The sequence below is a fragment of the Ascaphus truei genome, chromosome 2 (genome assembly GCF_040206685.1).
Source record: "Ascaphus truei isolate aAscTru1 chromosome 2, aAscTru1.hap1, whole genome shotgun sequence".
NCBI classification, from domain to species: Eukaryota; Metazoa; Chordata; class Amphibia; order Anura; family Ascaphidae; genus Ascaphus; species Ascaphus truei.
Window position 1 is genome coordinate 418,139,714 of NC_134484.1, and position 21,116 is coordinate 418,160,829.

General features: G+C 48.1%; 1 protein-coding gene across 1 annotated transcript in view; it reads right to left on the minus strand.

The window, feature by feature from the left end:
• The window catches only part of C2H10orf67 (chromosome 2 C10orf67 homolog), a 167,127-nt gene that overhangs the window by 21,718 nt on the left and 124,293 nt on the right, over positions 1–21,116 (minus strand).

Genomic DNA, 21,116 nt, shown 5'->3' on the forward strand with positions numbered 1-21,116 from the left:
TATTTTTGGTATTTTGATTTTGAATGATGGTGTTTATTTGGAGCTTTCTTTTATTTATTGATGGTTTGTTTTGGTGTTTTAATTGTTAATTCTGGTGTTTATTTGGTATTTTCTTAATTGATTGCTGGTAATTTTGTGGTGTTTACTTGTTTATTGTTGTTTTTTTGGTGATTGTTTTGATTGCATTGGATATTGTTGGTGGTTGTTTATTTTTTCGGTGGGCCATTGACTGCCATAGTGTTAAATCATGTCCATATCATATGGGCATGATGTACCCACTGTGCCAATCAATTGGTTTATTGGCATTAGTAATGTGTTGATTTTTCTATGTAATGTGTTTTATTTTGGGCCTGTTTTTTTTTTAGCTTCACCATTTATTGCTATACTTGCAAATCATGCCCATATTATATGAGCACAGTGGTACCCACTGTACCAATGAAAGGGTGGAGGGTGGTGGTAGTTGCCTGGGGAGGGTGGTTAGGCCTCCTGGGTGGGTAGTGGGGGGTGGTGGGTTAACCCCTTAATTACTATAGCAGTTACTAACCACTAAGGTGATTAAGGGGTTAGGGGCCAATTGTATTTTTTATTGTATTGTTTCTGGCAATGGAGGACATGGACGGCGATGTTTTATTTTATTTATTTATTTATTTCTGCTGGTTAATGTTTTATTTTAAATGGGCAAATGCACTATTATCCATATCTGGATAATAGTAATGTTGTCCATTACTGTACTATATGTGTTAGGGGGAAGAGGGGGGGGGGACAGGGTTGTATTTATTTAAAAGTATTGGACATTTTTTTGGGGGGCACAGGATTGGTACCGCAGGCCAGCAGGGAGCCCCGGACACCCACAGAAACCACACAAGGACCCCCCAGACACCTGTGGGAACCACCCGGGGACCCCCAGACACCCACAGGGACCACCTCAAGGTCCCTGGACACCCGCAGGGACCACCTGAGTGCCCCTGCCAGCCTCTAGTATCATTCCTGTGCATAAAAACAAAAAATTGCTTTTATGTATGTTAGGGGGGTAAAGGGGTGTTGGGGGCACAGGGGGTGAGTGGGTAGTACATATTGCAATGTTTATTGGGGGCAAAAGCATAAACCTACTATTGTGCCTTAGTCCCTAAATTGCCTTAGCGGATAGCCGCTAAGGTAATCAAGCTGCTTTAATGTAATTTTTTAATAGTGTGTGGGAGTAGTGTGTCTCCTGAGCTGAACCGCTTTGATTTCTGGCTCAGGCACCCCCTGCTTCCCGAGTTACAGGCCCCGGTATGGGGCATCGGGTGCCAGTATCGTTGCCATTTTTAAATCGTCCGCGTCACGTGACCGGGGGATTTAAATAATGAAGGAGATACCAGCACCCCATATATGGGCCTGTTACTCTGGAAGCAGGTGATCCCCGAGGCTGAAATAAATGCGGTTCTTCTCAGGAGACCCCCTGCTCCCACACACTCTTAATAAAAATAACATTAAAGCAGCTTAATTATCATAGCGGATAGTCGCTATGGTAATGAATTATTTTTTATTGTTCTTGGTGTTTTGCTACTAGTGTACCTGAGCAGGGAATCTCCTGAACTGAACCACATTGGTTTCAGCCTCGGGGATCCCCTAATTCATGAGATACAGACCCCGTTATAGGGTGCCGGTATCCCCCTGCAGGATTTAAATCCCCCGGTCACGTGACACAGGAGATTTAAAAGCACAGGGGATACCGGCACCGCATACTGGGGCCTATATCTCATGAAGTAGGGGGTCCCTGAGGCTGAAACCAATGTGGTTCAGCTCAGTAGACCCCCTGCTCATGTACACTATTATTAAAATCAATATGTGTACTGCACGATCGCCTGTAAGAGCCATGCATGGAGACGCAGTATCTCCATGCAGCTCTACCAGGCTGCATTTTTTTCTATCAGCTATCGCACTATAGAATTTATAGCCCGATAGCACTGATACAAAAAACAGGTCGCACATTTTTTTTAATCACACTTGAAAAAATGGCCTTCACTTCTTAGTGAATCCCGCTGTTGGCTTCATGTTTTAAAGCGTGATAAAAAAAAATTGATACTCGCACGCAAAGGCACTGATTTTATCACTGCTTCCTGAATCGGCCCCTGTGTCTGTAAACACAAATTCCTTAAGCACTGGTTAAAAACAGCATATCTGAGTTAATAATATTCCAATCCAAAGGTTCCACACTGCCACAGGATTAAGAATTCAGATGAGGGAGGCTTTCAGTATGCATTCGCTGTAACCAGAATTGGTGTAGATGTAGACAACATTGCATTTTGCCTCCCTGCTCTGGGGATTATGAAAATACAAAAGGACCATCTTTTCACAGATAACTATAACCATATTAGCACGCCCTCTAAATCCCTCAATCACGCTATTATCATGAAATCCCCATCATCTGAATTACACATTGTTATTGTAGAGGCAAATTGCCAAGTGAAGTAGAGCAGAAATTATAATTAAGACTTGTCCTGTTTGATGCCTCTATGATGTTATGCTGACATTCAGCAGGGTACTGTGAGGTACAATTTGGAACATCGGCATTCTTGCCATATACAATAACAGAATTAGAAACTTGAAATCAGGAAGAAGCCATGCTTGATTGGTGATGTCATGTATGACACTGGAGGGATGAAAATGCAGAAATGCATTGAGAATTATTATTAAGGGCAGGTTCCACCTTAAAAATGGAAGTACTTCTGATCTTTGTCTTTGGACGTTAATGAATTAATTTATTTTTAACTTTTGCAAAGCATACTGAAATTATCAACGCTTAAAAGATTAGCAATGTGACCACTTTGGTGATGTCATATACGGCTCAAGAATTTTGACGTATCGTAGACATCTATGTAATTTCACATGAGTTTCAACTCTCCATAGACGACAGGAAGTTACAATGTAACTAGAATATTTTTTTTTTTTTTTAATCTTTTTTTCCTTTATTGGAGACACTTATAAAAATTACAGACAGAGGTTACAATCAATATGATACATTTAGGAATGAGGGAAGCGGAACTTGACTGTGAGGCGAGTCAGGGGTCTCAATAAATCGTTTTTTCGTTTTTTTAGTATGAAAAGAAGGGGGAACTCAGGGCGGGGCGATAGATGGGGACGACAGAAGAGGGGGAAAATGGGGGGGGGGAGTGGGGGTTTTGGTAGTGGGTTTGCACTCCTCTCTATCCGCCTCTTTAGTTGGTAGGCTATTCGTTAGGACTTAATCGGGGGGACGGGTTCCTGGGCTAATCCAGGGCTCCCATGTGTTATAGAATTGTGGCATTTTTTGTTTTAGCATGGCCGTTAATTTTTCCATAGTCATTACTGTATTTATTCTGTTCACTACAGTCCTCCTTGAGGGAGCTTTTAGTTGCTTCCAGGCCGCTGCCACCGAGCATCTCGCCGCCGTAAGTATAGCGGAAGTCAGCCTGGCCGCGGGGGCTGGGAGATCCTCTATTGGTTTGCCCAGCACGTATGTCAGGGGGTCCAGGGGAACCTCCAGGCCCAGGGTTTCATCCAGGAGTCTTTGAATTCTAGTTCAGAACTGCTGGATCTCAGGACATGTCCACCAAATGTGAGCCATGTCGCCCTTTTGTCCACATCCTCTCCAGCACAGGTCAATTGCGCCGGGGAAGATCTGGCTCAATCTACTCGGGGTCAGGTACCAATGAAATAGTATTTTGTATATGTTTTCTTTTGTAACGGAGCAAATTGACGTTTTAGGGGCTGTGTCCCAGATGTCCTCCCAGTCCTCAAGATCTAGTGGTATGCCGAGGTCTATGCACCATTTTTGCATATAAGTATGGGTGGGTGGGGGGAGAGAGTTCTCTATTATGCTGTAGATTGCTGTGATTAGCCCTTTCTGATACTCTCTTACTTGACAGAGGGACTCAAATTTGGTCAGGGGGGGGAATTTTGAGGTCGGGGATAGAGCTCTAAGGAAATGCCTTATCTGTAGAAATGCGAATATGGGGAGATGGGGGGCTGATAATTTATTTTTGAGCTCCTGGAAGGACAGAGCTTCGTCATTCTCTAGCAGATCCGCAACCATGCTAATGTCTAGGTCCTGGAATAGACCGATCTGAGCTTGGGAGCACCCAGGAGGGAATTCAGGGTTCCCAAGTATGGGGGTGAGTTGGGAGTGGGGTGAAGTTAGGCCGTATTTCCCTCTATTTTTGGACCAAATAGACCACGTGCATTTCATTGCTCCGAGCTCAAGTTTCTGAGGAGGTTTTTCCTTGTGCTCTGGGGACCATAGTAGTACTGGGAGGGGGACAGGGGACGCGTGACGAGCCTCTATTTCCAGCCAGCAGGCCGAGCTCGGAGGGTTGTTCCAAACCACTGCCTGCCTGAGTTGGGCCGCGTGGTAGTATCTGATCACGTCAGGCACCCCCAGTCCACCTCTTGTCTTTGCGGCCATGAGCACTGACCTCGGGACTCTAGGTGTTCATTGTTTCCATATGAAATGCAGAATTTGCGTTTGTATATATCTTAATTCGGCTAGGGGGATTGGAACTGGGAGGGTTTGGAAATAATACAACAGGCGGGGAAGGATATTCATTTTAGCGGAGACGATCCTGCCAAACCAGGAAATCTGGTATGTGTTCCAAGCTTCTAGGTCTCTCTTAATTTGGCTAAATAGAAAGGGGTAGTTAGTTTTGTACAGCGAGGAGTACATTCTAGTAATTTTTATCCCTAGGTATTTTATGTGGGTGGAGTTCCACTTATATTTGTAGTTTGATTGGAGAAGTTTCCATGTGGGCTCGGGGAGGGATATATTCAGTGCTTCGGATTTGCCCATATTTATCTTATAATCTGAGACCTGACTAAATTGATCTAGCAGTTTCTGCAGGTTGGGGAGGGAGATATGTGGGTTAGCTAAGGTCAGAATGACAGGTCAGAATGACGTCATCCACGAAAAGGGATATTTTATAATGTTTGTGTTAGGAATGTGAGCACACAGCGTCTCAGGCGGAGCTCACGGCTCTCTCCTTACACTGCTCAGACCCTTCCACTACAACCACGCAAGCCCCCTTCAGCTTCATCACTTACCCCTCGGCATGGTGGGACACTCCACGAGGTTCTTCCTCCTCGCTCTGCGCCGCAGCCGTCGGCGCGGAATCGCCGCCCCGCACGCACGTGCACACCCCACGTTGCTTCCTCTCATGCACACGTTAGACTTACAGTGCACACACAAAAGCCCTTGAACTTATCCCCACTCAGGCTCCGCCCCCAAACACCGCATGGTTACAATCTGGCTCTTGCTGAGTGTCACCTGAGCTCTAAGAACAGCAGCCAATGCACTGAAGCTCCCTGGGCTCCTCCAGGCACGCCCCCTCTCCTGGTTGGCTGTTCCAGCTTTATATACCCTCTCTGTTCTGTGCTTCCTCGCTCGTCATAGTTTTTGTATGGGTGTTTCACAGTGCTTGTTCTTTGATTCTCTCGGTTTAGACGTGGCTTGGCAGACTACCCCCTTTGGCTCTCGACTTCGGATTGTTCCTGTTTAAGTACCTTCTGGCTCCCTTCGACCTCGGCACTCATCTCGATTCCTCCATACATCTCGGCAACGGCAACGACCATTCTTCTGGGAAAACGGTATCGGCAAGTATTCTCGCAATACACCCCATCTGGCCTGGCACCATCTAATACCACAACCCGGACACGTCCCTCGCTCTGTCGGTGTGTGTATTCATACCTGCCACCTCAGTTCTAGGGACAGGTCTGGTCTGCGGGCTACTCCGGCGTAACAGTTTGTCCGCTATGTTTATGCCTGTGATATCTGGGTCAGCTCTGACTAGGGCTGCTAGTGGTAATATTAAGATTGCGAAGAGCAGTGGGGATAGGGGGCAACCCTGCCTGGTTCCGTTTCTTATGTGGATCGGGCTGGATTGTCCTCCTGGTAGTTTTAGATACGCAGTGGGGTTCTGGTATAATGCTCGGACACCCTCGAGGAACGGGCCTGAGAAACCGAATTTGATCATTGTTTGATCAAGGAAGGGCCATTTGATCCGATCAAAGGCCTTCTCGGCGTCTAGACTAAGAATCATGGCCTGGAGTTTATTGAGATGCACGTGGTCGATGATATTGATAATTTTACGGGTGTTGTCAGAGGCCTGTCTTCCTGACACGAAACCCACTTGGTCTATATGAATTAGTCTGGGGAGAATAGGGTTTAACCTGTTTGCGAGGATCTTGCTAAAGAGTTTTAGGTCTGTGTTAAGCAGGGAGATTGGTCTGTAGTTACCGCATTGCAGCGGGTCCCTTCCTTCCTTATGGATAATAGCTAAGTTGGCAGCTGAAATTGTGCCCGGGATCGGGTCTCCTTCTAGGGAGGAGTTGAACATATCAAGTAGAAAGGGGGAAAGAGACAATCTAAATTTTTTATAATAAGCGTTTGAAAAGCCGTCAGGGCCAGGAGTTTTGGCTATCTTAAGGGTGCTTATGGCTTGCGCCAGTTCCTCCTGAGTGATTTTATGGTTCAGGACTTTGAGTTCTTCGTCCGTAAGAGAGGGTAGATTGCATCTGGCCAGAAATTGTGAGGCAGAATCTACAGGCCCCCCCTCACCTCCCCCTCTCAACCCTCCCCCCTCCCAACCCCCCCCCCCCAAGACCCTCCTCCCTCCCCTCCCACCCACACCGCCCCCCCTCCCTGCCCCCCCTCCGCTCCCCACACCCACCGCCATAAGATTCCACACGGCACTAAAGAAGCAGAAAAGGAATGTTATTTAAGTTGTTGTTATTTAAGTTGTTGCTTACTAATGTGCCAACCCACAGCCCAATATATTGTATATCTAACGGATGAGACACAAGCCTCATTAGAACGCTGCAGAAATAACGCCACCCGCCCACAAACGCCCCCCCCCCTCGCTCGCTCCCCTCCCTCCCCCCCCCCCCCACTCCCCCTCTCCCTTCTAGAGTGTATGAAAGACGTGGAAAACAAATATGGGCCAGTTGGTGCGGGGGGGGCTCTACATCTCTATCAAGGGGGTAGTGTGGAGGAGGGAAGGGGGGGATGGGGGGGGAGGACAGCTGTAGTTATACGACCTGAGTTCCGCGTCTTGCAAAGGGGGGGTCAAACGTCCGCGGAAAGTTTGTTGGGCTTGTGTCTCTGCCGTTGTAGTAATCCTGGAGCTGCGGAGTCCTCTTCGTTGGGGGTCGCGAGGTCGGGGAGGGAGGGGGGGGTCATTTCTCATTGGACAGCTCCGCAGTTTTGGCCCTTTAAGGCCCCCCTCCTCGCCGGGGAGGCGGGACCGTCGGTGGAGGCGACGTAGCGGGCGGCGGCCCTCGGCTCATCTTGTACAGGTTCCGCAGACGGAGGGATCTTCGGCGCTGTCTTCCGACCGTCGTTCCAGAAGGACCTCTGGTCTGCGATAGAGGTCGGGCGTCCGCTGGTTCGTGACGAGTGTCGATGCAGAGGGGGACGGAAGGAGAGAGGTAAGGAGAGGGGTGGGAGGAGGGGGGGAGGGTTAGGAGGCGGTTGGGGGAGGGGGGGGAGGTGTGGGGGGCGTGGGGAGAGGGGGTGGGGGGGAGAGGTAAGGGTCAGGGGGGAGGGGAGAGAGAGGGGGACACCCCTGGTGGGGCTTCGTTTGAGTGGGTTAGGGGGTGCTGTTAGGGAGAGATAGTGTGGGTGGGGTGGGTGTCAGGCAGGGATGCAGCTTGACAGGAACATCGAGGCATCCGGGCCGGCCGGGAGCTGCATTGCAGGACTTGCGGCTCAGTGAGTCTTTTGGCTAGCGAGTCTTTCTGAGGCTCTGGGTGTCTCGGCAGGTTCAGGTCGTGCTGCTCGGGGGGGATGCTCCTCTCTTTCTTCCTCTCTTGGGGGGGTGACGCCTATAGCTTTGAGGAAGTCATTGATATCCTCCGGGTCGGAGATGGTGTAAAATCGACCGTTCCTCGGGACAATAAGTTTAAAGGGGAAGCCCCAGCGCTAGGAGATTCCGCGGTCCCTGAGGAGGGCTGTGAGAGGCTTCATCTCCAATCGCTTCAGGACTGTTGATCGGGATAAGTCACTGAATATCTGGATAGTGCAGTCGTCCATTTTGACATCCCCCGCTTTCCTCGCAGCCGCAGAGATTTTTTCTTTTGCCGTGTACACGAGATATTTCACTATCACGTCTCTGGGTCGGTTAGGGTCGGGCGATTTGGGACCGAGGGCCCTGTGTGCCCTATCCAGCTGTAGTTCGTGTTCGGTGAGGTCGGGGACAAGTTTCAGGAACATCTTTCTGAGGTACAACTGGAGGGATTCAGGTGAGACTGCTTCAGGGATCCCCCTGAATCGCAGGTTCTGCCAACGATCCCTGTTCTCGTGGTCCTCTATAGTGTTTTTGAGGGCAGCAATCTCGTGTCCCATTCTGGTCATGTCGTCCTCTAGGTTAGAGTGGGTGTCCGCGATCGTCGAGATTTGCGCTTCCACTGTTTCTGTTCGCGCGGTTAGTGTGCTGAGGTATGATCTTATGTCCCGTAGGACTTTCTTGAGGTCTTCCACGAATCCCCTCCGCATTTTGAGGAGCCTCGAAAAATGCTGGGTTGAGCTCCTGCTGGGCTGGGATTGTTTGGGTGAGCATCGCGGCCTCCGCGGCGTGCTCGTGCTCCTCGGCGCCATCTTGTGATTCCGAGGCCGGCTCCATCAGGCGCTGGGTCGGCTGGAAAAATTTTGAAACGGGGTTCTGCGGTTTTTTTTGTTGCTTCCTAGTCATGCCTGGATACTTTAGGAGGGGTACTGGGCACTTTTTTGGGGGGAATTGCGCCGGCTGGGGTGCTATTCTGGTATCTTTATGGGGATGGTGTCGGGAGCTCTTTTCCTACCCTTCCATTCACGGTGACGTCACCGGAAGTCCCATTTTGTGATATTTTACATAGCTTTGTCCTAGTTAGCGGAGGTAGTCTGGGACGGCTTCTAGATCTATTATGGGACCCATTTCAGCAGGACCTGGATAATCGCAGAAAGTCAGGTTAGGTGACATTATGGGTCGCTACATCTATTACTTCTTCCGCACAGCCATGCTCCTGCTAATCTGCCGCTGATGGCAGGCCGCCTCACTCGCGCCACCAGCCACAATCCTGGTCTGTGTTCCCCCCATCTCTTATCTGCGCCAAGCGCACACCGTCAGCAGCGCCTGAGCCGGTCCGTTCGCCTCGAGGCACTCGTCCTCGCTGAACTCTCCCCACTGGTCCCGGATTGATCGGTGGCTTTCGAGTGAATAAAATCGTGTGCGTCCGGTGGCCATCTTGAACTCCTCGTGGAGCAGTGACTGCAGGGCCCTTCTCATTTGGGGCGCGAGTGTGACTGTCAGACAGCGATCCAGACGCAGAGGATTCCCAGGATTGACTTATCAGTCAGTAGTTTGCTTTATTAATCTGCCGCCTTTCATTTAAGCCTAGTAGGAGCTTTTTAATATATGTTTTTGGGCTAAATATCATCTTTATTCTACGGGGCTGAACTGACATGCGTCTGCTCAGTTGAGACTCTTGGCCACACCCCCAAGTGTTTCTTTTTTTTTTTTAATAAATCAGTTCTGTACTATAAGAAAATACATTTAGCATTTTTTCAAAAACTCTGAATGGCATTTTTAATTTATTATAATGTAAGACATTTTTTGTTTCTATAGCAACCATTTACAAAGTCACATCCCCTTTCTCTTCTGAAACAGGCTCTGGCACACCCCTTTTTGAGCCCTGCCCTCTCTCTACCAGTGCATCAATTGTATCTAGTGACTGGCTGGTCACATGATCTTCCCCACAGAACTTTGGATCTTTGGTCCTCTTCTGCTGCACTGACAGCCATTTAGTGAACCCCCTAGCCGAATATTCGCAGAGGAGAACAGATCGATCAGCAACTTAGCTAATTATTTATCATAGTGTGGATTGTATTGTATTGATGCACATATTAAGAGGGGGAAAAAACGGCACATTAGACTGCTGCTTTAAAATTGCACTCTTGTCAAGTATTCATTATGTCCCTCTAACAGGCAGTACTAATAAAGCCTCGGACATGGTAAAAAAGACCGCGCTGAGCCAGCACACTTACCTCCTGCATCTGGTATGTGTGTAGCTTTAGCAGGCGCTTCGCACGCTTCCGCAGGCGTGCGGAATTGCAGGAGACAGATTGATTTTAGTTTTCGCGCTGAGGGAAGCGGAGAGTCGGTCACATGACCGGCAAAAGCCAATGGCACTCAGTGATGTCGGCGCCGTGACGTGGCGCGCTAGCCTGCCTCCCGCACTGGCTTCCACCCGCCTCTCAAGCGTGCTCGCTGGCGCTCATGCCAGGACACAAAAAAGCTCCTGCTTGAGCAGGAGAGCAAGAGCGTCAGCACGGCTCAGCGTGGTATTTTATACCATGTCCGAGGCCTAAGGGACAAGAAGTGATAGTTGGACAGCAAGGCAGCACACAAAGTAGACCATGAAGTCCATTACTATGTTTGATTTAGCTTGGTTATTTTATTGATATGTAGGCCTTTCTTGATGAATTAAAACACACAATGGGTATTGCTACCAACCATTACAGGTTTTCTTAATTGGGTTGTATAGCCTGCCTGTAAACCGTCTAACTTCTGAAACATTAAAAACATTCATCTTTATCCTTTATTCACCAGTAGGTGTTTCATAGCAATGAATCTCAATACATTTGAGCCTCTCTGATACTTCTACAAATCAACAATGGCTACCTCACGTGGGTGCGGCGAGCCTCTAACTACTGTAGGCCATTGTCAGCAAAGACAATTTTTCTCATCAACAATGTTACCGTACCCCCAAACTACCATACAATAGACCACAGTCAGATGCTTACCCGTCCTACCTTCTTGTATGGTTATAAATTGTAGATCTTAGATGGCGTTTTAATTATTAAAACATTGGCAGGTATTATTTATTGCTTAATAAGTTATCGCCACTGTTACGGTTAGACACATTTGACTACTAAAAGGACCTTGGTTGTTCACTAATTCGCTCACGGTTTGCCACAATACCATATATCTCTATTGAGTGCATGTTTCAACAAAAATAAAACTGTAATAGTACAAAAATAGGTATGTATATATATATATATATATATATATATATATATATATATATATATATATATATATATATGTCAATCCCAATTGCAAAAGTGAGATACTGTGTGCGGTTTTGGTATCATTACCTTTAGATTAATAAAGCAGAAACTGGAAAGGTTTAGCTAACATTATAAGCAGATCAAAAGGTAATCGGTACAAAAAAAAATATGAATGCCATGTTTCATGTAAGGTTAGTCCTGGGGTGGCCAGCTGCAGTCCTCAAGGGCCCCGAACAGATCAGGTTTTCAAGATATCCCAGCTTCAGCAGGTGGCTCAATCAGTGGCTCAGTCGTTGACTAAAAAGTACTAAACATATCACATTCATACAGTTGAGGATGGGAATACTCTTATGAAACTAGTAAAAATTCAGTTCCATTCAGTGGCGTAGCAGTGTACAGTAGCTAGACATACGCAGGCCACCAGGCAAACAAAAAATTCAGGGCCCCATTAATATTAATACTAACTACAATTTTTTTCTACCTCCCCCCGTCCTCTCCCTGATCCTCTCTCTCATCATCATCTCTGCCCCTCCTCCTCATTTCTACCCCTCCCCATCATAATCATAAGCTCTCCCCCTCCTCCTCATCATCTCTCATCACCTCTACCTCTCCTCTTCATCATCTCACCCCCTCCTCCTCCTCATCACCATCATCAGCTCTCCCCCTCATCATCATTATCTCTCCCCTTCATCATCATCTCTCCCCCTTCTCCTCATCATCTCTCCCCCTCATCATCATAAGATCTCCCCCTCATCATCAGATCTCCCCACATCATCAGCTCTCCCCCTCATCATCATCAGATCTCCCCCTCATCATTACCATCCTCAGATTTCCCCTCATCATCAGCTCTCCCCCCTCATCATCAGATCTCCCCATCATCAGATCTCCCCCCCCCTCCTCCTCCTCCTCCTTCTCCATGCCTACCTGTGTTAATGGAGGCAGGCGCAGGGAGATGGTATGCGGCGGCAGTGGGCCCACGGCATAAAAGGATAAGCCGGTAGAAGAATCAGCACTTGAAGCAGAGAAGAATGGTAAGGAGCGCGCTCTAGCAGCAAACACTGGAAGTAAGAAAGACTTCTGAGTCAGACCGCTGGGGAGTGCTCCTACAGGGGGGGAGGGGGGAGAGAGGGCCCCCCAAGAGCGCAGGCCCCCGGGCTGCCGAGCTACAGCTACGTCCCTGGTTCCATTGAATTCAAGGAAGTTCTAGTTCGCGGAGTAGTACGTTTACGAAAATGTCTTCAAAATTGCTTGTTAAATCAAACAAAGGCCATGAAATTAAAATAAAGCTGGGCATTTTTCCCCATAAATATATTTACGGTGGTTATTGACTTCAAAGACGAAGCCACTGATTAAGCTACCTGTGCTGAAACAGGGATATCCTTAAAACCTGATCTGTTTATTTATTTAAATAAAATAATTCTAATGCTACTCACCATGAAGCTCAGTACTAGAGTGCGTTTAGGAACTTAGGAAGGACACCCATTCCCGGCCTACCAAGAACCTAGAGGGGAATGACGAGGAAGACCAACAAAGGGCAGGAAACACGAATGGGAGCAGGAAAGCGGCCTGCCAGTGTATTGGGGTATGTTTGCAATGTTTTGTTTAAAATGGAAGGTTTTTAATTCCTTTCTGAATGGAAGTAACGCTTCCTGATTTCTTAAAGATGCAGGGAGATGCTACAATCTTGAGGCAGTTATTGAAAAATCTCTCCCTCCAGCTTTATTGACCTTAAACTGGAGGAGCGATGGCAGATCTAAGGGTCCGATTGGGGATGTTATTGATTAGACCAGCGGTGCGCAATCTGTGGGGCGCGACCCCCAGGGGGGGCGCGAGACTGCCGACGGGGGGCGCGGGGTTTACAGAGGCCCCGCGCGCTTCCCGAAGGCACTTAAATTAAGTGCCGGGGGAGCTGCAGGGCCTCTGTAAACCATACTTACCCGTGGCTCCGGCGGCTTCCTCCCGGCGTCGCCATGGCAACGCGGCGTCAAAATGACGCTGCGAGGTCATGTGACGTCACGTTGCTATGGCAACGTGACGTCATTACGCCGGTGCGAGGGTAAGTTGGGGTTGGGGGGGGCGCGGGAGTGAGGGGACAGCCGGCAGGGGGGCGCAGGGAAAAAAGTTTGCGCCCCCCTGGATTAGACAGTTCTGTTGGTGGCCCTTGAGCACTGGAGTTGCCACCCCTGCTTTAGGTAGTAAGTATAGTTCAACATATGTTGCAAACTTTACCACCAAAGACATATTGCACGTCTTTTGCACCTTATTGTAGACCTGAAAACAAATCGAGAATTCCGCGCTAGTACTGTCTTAGATGTCAGATGAGTAGACTGATCCCCTTGCAGCTGGGCACATTGGAGTCACTCCCCAGAGCCTCCTAAGTGAGATAGCCCAAAGGTGTCTCTCAGAAAAAGTTAAAAGATATGCACACAGCATATTGAACGTGGATTACACTCTCCCGAGTCCGGACGTTAACATCAGCATCATCCTCTGTGTCCCGCTTGTCTAGCTTCAGGGTTAGTTCTGTCCTCCCTCATTGTGTTTTTTTTTTGTTTCTGTGTATTTTAGTATTTGTTTGTCATTGTTCATTTATATCTTCTAGGCAGTTAGTTGCCATTTGAAGTAGTGCACATTTTTTGTTTTGTGTGTGCAGTGATTTATGCAGTCTGCATGAAGTTAGTTTATGTTATACACCAGTGTTATTTGGTTGTTTTAGCTCCAGATGGTCACACGTGACTTTCACTGATACTGTTTTATATTATATTACATGCTTGTTATTTTATACCTGTTAGGTCCATGGGACCTATATTAAATTACAAATTTGTTTTGACCCCCGGTGCGCTGTGTGCATATTTTTTAGCTTATTGTAGACCGTGATAGAAAAGCCTTCTATACTAATCAAGTACATACTGTTCTCTTCTGATGGAATTGTAACTATCATTCCGTGTGGAGAAGCAGAAGCAATATACCACCATTCTCTTCTGCCTATACTACTTTGTCACATTGTACGACAGACCCCTCTGCAAACTGCTATCCTGCTCTCAAAAGACAGACAAATGGAATAACAACATGCAAATTCCAGCTGCCTGCACCTCAAAAAATGGTTACTTAAAATTTAGTTACAATTACATTTTTTGGGGGGTAAGTGCTTGAAGAGATTAAATATTTAATTAATAAAAACACATTTGTGAATTCACATTTTGTGGAAAATATATGGTACAGTTCCAAATTGCTAGGAAATAGTTTCAGGCGAGGAGAATCCTACTTGTGCAGCCAACACAATATAGACAAACAAATTCTTGAAAATGCAGGTCTCCTCTAGGACAGAGGTACAAAGTACATCTCTACTCACAAGTTCATAATGCAATTTTTCATTTATTGTGACAGCCAAGAACAGAGGTCCATGTGGGACCTGAAACATTCCTCCTCCTCTGTTCTTGGCTGTCACAATAAATGAAAATTGCATTATGAAATTGTGAGCAGAAATGTACGTTGTGCCTCTGTCCTAGAGGAGACCTGCATTTTGAAGAATTTGTTTGTGGAAAATATATGGACATGTTTAAAGATGGCAATTTACTACAGTTATCTTATCAACAAATACTGCTGTAAAAGTGAGGTGCTGAAAATGTGAGAGTAAATAAGCAATTCATTAACAAATGTGAAAATGTAAGGTTATAATGTGCTCAAATGCAGCCCTGCTGAGGGATATTGCATTGTGGCAACACCATATTTAAAATGTCTAGATAAATTGGCAGAATGCATAATTTATCATATAGTTACATAGTAACATATTGAGTCTGAAATTGTAAACAGAGAGTAAGTGATGGAATAGAAACACATTTTAGACTTTCACCTAAATTATTCTGTGGTACAAAATATTTTACAAGACTATGTTTATATAAATTTCTATGTGTGAAGATAATGGTTTCAGAAAAAGGCACAAAACTATCCGTTAGGAAACAACATGGCTATTTATATCCTAAGGAGATTAATCTGTAAATGAAAGTATACGTTTTGGGTACAAACCAAGAAGGTAGGTAGGGCACTTCGGATTTCAAAAACAAGACGATTTATTCAGCCATACATGACCAGTGTTTCGACTGACACAGCAACCTTTTTCAAGAGCATAGCATTACGTTTTCAACACCTATTTTCAAAATGACACTGCCATTTCCAACTTCTATAGAACAGTGTGTGTAAAACTTGGTGTCATCCATCTGCAACCATAGCATTGGAAATGAGCAGAATTACCCAATTTTATGTAATATTACAGTGAAGAAAAATGGGCACAAACTTTGCGTTAAGAATCCATTTCTTCCCAGTATTGTCAAATGTATTGTTTAAAAAAAAATGAAAAAAAAACCCAACATTTTTAAAACGACCCCTTATGTGACATTTGTAATTAAGTTCCTGTTACTAAACAGAATAAAGTACAGTAAAGACAACAACAAAAACTCAATGATAAAACCACATACTTTAAAAGTAGGTTTTCAAAAGATCTCCTCTAGAGTGGAAGCCACAAATAGTCTGTGGTCCAAAATAATCTTCCAATAGTCAATTACATTCCAAGATGTTTTTGTGGGTGAAAATACGGTCAGGTGGTAGGTTAGGCTATTAAATACCAAAAGATTTTGATAGAAACACTACCCATCATATGAAAAAAATGTAATATAAAAAAAAAAGTTTTTATACGATACAGGTGTAGCCATGCATAATAATGACTGCATACATCTTCCCTGTTGGCAGTAAGTCCTGGTAAATACAGGTCTGCCAACAGTAGTTATGGAGGTTTTCCCTCACACCCTTGTGTGGTGCCCTGTGTAAGGAAGGGAGTGGCTGTATGCTCTGAGTCCCTGGATAGTGACCTCAGAGATGCGCCTGCCCCCTGGAGTATAAAGGGCACAACACTGACAGTTAGTGTTGTGGTTGGTGAAGAAATAGTAACCCGAAGGTACCGGGAGGAAGTAACACTTTTGTGACCCTAGTGCAGTAACTAGCGGCAGCAGAGTGATAGATTAAGTTTGTCTACGCCACACTGTGTCCAGGGACCTGGCACAGCGGTGATCTCCCTAGGAGAAAGGGAATCCCACTTCAGTACGGGAGGGCGTACCTGGCAAAGGGACATCACGGAGAGATGTGCGGCTAGAGCCGGCAGCTGCATGGGGCAGTCTGCTACATCCCTGTATGCAATAAAGATGTCCTTGAGAAAAAGAACCCCACTGTGTGAGTGTGAGATTACTCAACAGTGGATGGCACCAAGAAGGAGTTCCTCACCAGGACCATCTCCCTGCGGAAGCACAGATCCTGATGAGGTGGAGGCGCTGCACATGAAGTAAGTTGGACTCGCACCCACTACCTCAGCTACCTGTCCTGATGACATCCCCTAATAACACCAAGCGGGAGACTCAAGAGTCCTGTTACTTGCAGGTGCACCACCACACACGCCTTGTAATGGGGGACTGGTTAGACTACACGGGCCAATATGAGATTGGGTGGGTCAGGCCAGAGGGAGCACCCGTTACAATTGGAGGCGCTGCTGAGAGACCTGTCAACAGGACAGGCTTTTGCTAGGCACACATTAGGAAAGAGAGAAGTGTCTGCTGCCACTTTGTGCTGCGTGGGACGGAGCCAGGGGTAGTCAGGGAGATGCTGGAGATGCATGCCGCAAGGACGCCTTGGGATCCGTAAGGGGTTAGTGAGTCTGGAGCCGGGGGCTATTGCTGTTCTAGTCGCCTTGAGGTAGCGCTAGCGGGGGACGCCTGAAGGGGTAAACTGGTAACTGAGAGCAGGAATTCTGGACGGGTCCGCACTAGGCTAGCCAAAAGTAGGTCGACGCCCAAAGTACTGCATGGAAGAGCCAGAGTATTCTAGTCTCCATTCCAGATCACTTACCAAGGAGCACAGACTGGAGGAACGTGTTACAGTAGACACAGAAAGAGTGAGCCTAGCCTGAGGTAGTGCAAACACGAGTCAGATCTACGTTAGGTACACAAGGTGGTGCACAAGGCATGTTTATTGTACAGATGTGGTAGCTGCCCCGCAGAGCGGAGCTCCACGTACAGAGAATCGGTGTTCAACGATCACGAGAGACCTGTCGGAATGGAGGATCTGTACGGAACAGAAGGTCCAGGATGGCAGGGTGAGCGAACCGTCAGAATGGAGGATCTGTACAGAACAGAAGGTCCAGGATGGCGGAGAGAGAGAACCACGAGAATGGAGGATCTGCATAGAGCAGAAGGTCCAGGATTGCGGTCAGACGAAGAACAAGCTACAGAAGAGACTTTTGTGAGTTTGTTGTGGAATGGCGTGAAAGCTGTGGCTGCGCCGTGTTTGTCGTGTTTTTGTTCTCGGGATGATACCCCTGAGAATAATGAGCAGGACAGTGTGCTTAGATGGGAGGAACGAAATGGACTTTGTTATACCCCAATTAACAAACAGCCAGACGCTGCCTTCAGTGAAAGAAAGGACAATACTAATCAAAATGGCGGTTCCCGCGTTCCCGGGACACCGCGTGGGCATGCTGCAAAAAGTCTTGCAACTTTGCAGTTTGCTAATTGTTGGCCAGGATTGGCGCCAACGAGAAAACTCCACCCCGCTGAGGAGTTTGGCGCGAAAGCTGGAGCCGCGCCCTCATGGACTATGACTCACTCCGCACCTGTGCTGGGTCAGCCTACAAATCTACGAGACATCCCCCTAGTTTCAACCAGGGGGAGTGGTTTGCGGTTACACCGGATGTCGACAGAGAAAATGGGAGGAAGGGTTGCTACATCAGCCCATGCCTTTCAGTTGCGAAGAGCCATTGATCAGTATAGACCTCTGAGACGAGTGCCTCCGCTGGTAAAGATGGCTGAAGCTGCTGACAAAGTGGACCAAGGTCCTGTGATTTCCACTCACCCTTATTCGGCTCCAGGAGGCTTCCTGATAATCCGTGTGGAGGGTGTGGAGACTGTGGCGTGTCTTTGCCTGCAGTGCAGACTGCCGGGCGGAGCCGTGGGCAGCGAGGCCCGATGCCCCCACTGCGGACTGCAGTACATGTGGCCAATGACCACATTCGTACCGGTGCAGGCGGTGGGAGTGGCCGGGAATGTCCCGATTCCAAGAGAAGAACAGCCGGGAGCTCTCTGGAACAAGAGTGCCAGTCCCGCAGAGTCGGAGCCATCATTAGTGCTTCCGATAGAGAAATCCAGTCATCGGAGAGGTGATCCCCGAGGAGCCCATCGCCGGTCTCCTACCGGGATGCCTCGGCCGAATTGCAAACTGGAATCCTCGGATGAGGAGTGTGCAAGGCTGGCGAGTAAGACAGTCATCAGGCGTGATTGTCATACCATTGGTACGCCATGGAGAGACGAACTTCCTCGTGGTGTGGAGACGCGGAGTCGAGAGTCTCCCGTACCGCGACCTCCCGATCGCCGGAGTCCCACTGCCGTGGTGACTAGTGGATCGGAGGCGGGTCGATCAACCCCGACCCTGCGAGGTGCTAAGACACCGTGCCTGTTGCAGAACCGAGGGGAGGAAGAGCCGGAGGAGCGAGTCCAGAGCCAGACTGGATCGCGTAGCAGACGGGCGTTGCCGGATGTCATGGTGGAGGAAGAGATCTCGATTGGGGATCCATCCCAAGATGGCGTCGCAGCACGTGCGTGTGCGGAAGTGGTGCAGGCGGACCAGGGAGGCCCCGAGTGGGAGATGGTGCCGCCTCTGAGGTCAAGCAGCGAGAAACGATCCCCTACTACCAGGGGGAACGGACGTTTGAACTGCAACCCCAGAAGCTCCGCTGTTGAGAATAAAGATGGACTTTGTGGCGACGTCAAGACAGGTATCGCTGGAGAGCAGGTCGAAACCCTGTCAGTACCTACTGTTCGGTCCCGTCCCCAAACCCCATCCACACCCAAGGTTAGCCCCAAGGCCCTAGTTAAAGCCCCTGTACCCGTCACTATTTTATTTGGGTCCAGTTCCAGCTTAGGGTTGTCCGGGGAGTCACGGGGTCCTTCCGATGATCGGACTGGAAGCCTGGACTTGGGTACGTCGGATGATGGGTCGGAGGGAGGAGGGAGTATGTCTAGGCAAGTGTCTGTATCTAGCGATTGTCCTAGTGGGCTTAGTATCACAGTACGAAACACCTCTCCGTATAAAAGAGTTAATGAGAGATCTGAGGGTACATCCGGGGTGTCTTCTGGTGGGCCTGATGAGGAGTCCATAGAAGAGAGTACAGATCCTAGCTCCGAGGAACGGAAGGAGACTAGGTGGTGGGCCCCATTGTACGAGGGGTATGTATCATGGTTCGACCGCACCCGCTTTATTTTAGAGAGGGAGGGGGTGGTTGATCACTGGTGGGCTGCCGGTGACTTTGACGACGAGTCATACCTTAGGGCCCTAAGGGTAAGGTGGGATCGAATCCAGGCAGGCCTTGTTATACCTAAGGGGTCCGCAGGGTTGGATGATCCGGTAGAAACGGATGAGCCCCTGTCATGGGTGTTGCCCGGAGCGGCAGGGCAAGGTGGCTTGACCAGGTCGTGTCGAGCTGAACGGGCTATTGCGGCGAAGTATAGGAAGTCCCATGGGCTTGATTACCCTTACGTCCCTGAACCTCTAATGCGAGAGATAGAGGAGAATAGGGAGAGATGGCTCAAATATGATATCCAATATTATATCATAGAGAAAGGGGGAGCCATTAAGGGGATACAGGCCGAGCAGAGGGTAGCTCAACTTATGCGGGTCTGGAAGATAGGGCGCAGTGTGTATATGCACAAAGTGGTATACTGCAATGAGCGAGGAGTACCACGAGAATACAGCGTGACTGTACATGATGCCGCGGGGCGAGAGGTGAAGAAGCCAGATCCTCGGCATTATTATTGAGTAGCCAATAGAGTGGTCTGTTGTTTTCTTTAACGCTCCCTGCTGGTCAGTGAGTGTACTGGCCTTACATTATTATGTCCATGCAATGATGTTTGCTATGTTATTTGTGTGTTCTTTTGCAGTGTTTCCTGGCGCAAGGTACACCAAATTTAGGTCCCAGCCGGGACGGTGGGTATTAACCAGGGGGAGTATGTAGCCATGCATAATAATGACTGCATACATCTTCCCTGTTGGCAGTAAGTCCTGGTAAATACAGGCCTGCCAACAGTAGTTATGGAGGTTTTCCCTCACACCCTTGTGTGGTGCCCTGTGTAAGGAAGGGAGTGGCTGTATGCTCTGAGTCCCTGGATAGTGACCTCAGAGATGCGCCTGCCCCCTGGAGTATAAAGGGCACAACACTGACAGTTAGTGTTGTGGTTGGTGAAGAAATAGTAACCCGAAGGTACCGGGAGGAAGTAACACTTTTGTGACCCTAGTGCAGTAACTAGCGGCAGCAGAGTGATAGATTAAGTTTGTCTACGCCACACTGTGTCCAGGGACCTGGCACCGCGGTGATCTCCCTAGGAGAAAGGGAATCCCACTTCAGTACGGGAGGGCGTACCTGGCAAAGGGACATCACGGAGAGATGTGCGGCTAGAGCCGGCAGCTGCATGGGGCAGTCTGCTACATCCCTGTATGCAATAAAGATGTCCTTGAGAAAAAGAACCCCACTGTGTGAGTGTGAGATTACTCAACAGTGGATGGCACCAAGAAGGAGTTCCTCACCAGGACCATCTCCCTGCGGAAGCACAGATCCTGATGAGGTGGAGGCGCTGCACATGAAGTAAGTTGGACTCGCACCCACTACCTCAGCTACCTGTCCTGATGACATCCCCTAATAACACCAAGCGGGAGACTCAAGAGTCCTGTTACTTGCAGGTGCACCACCACACACGCCTTGTAATGGGGGACTGGTTAGACTACACGGGCCAATATGAGATTGGGTGGGTCAGGCCAGAGGGAGCACCCGTTACACAGGTATATATGATTTAACATCGGACTGTGCCCTCCATCATGATGGCTGACAGACAGCCTGACTGGTGGCTCACATTAACATGCTTGGCAGTCATGACCCCTGTGATCACCAGGCTTACAGTATTGGACCAACACTGTTCTGTAGTCAGAAGTCCCCCAGGAGACATATGTAAAAGAAAATCATTAAAAAAAA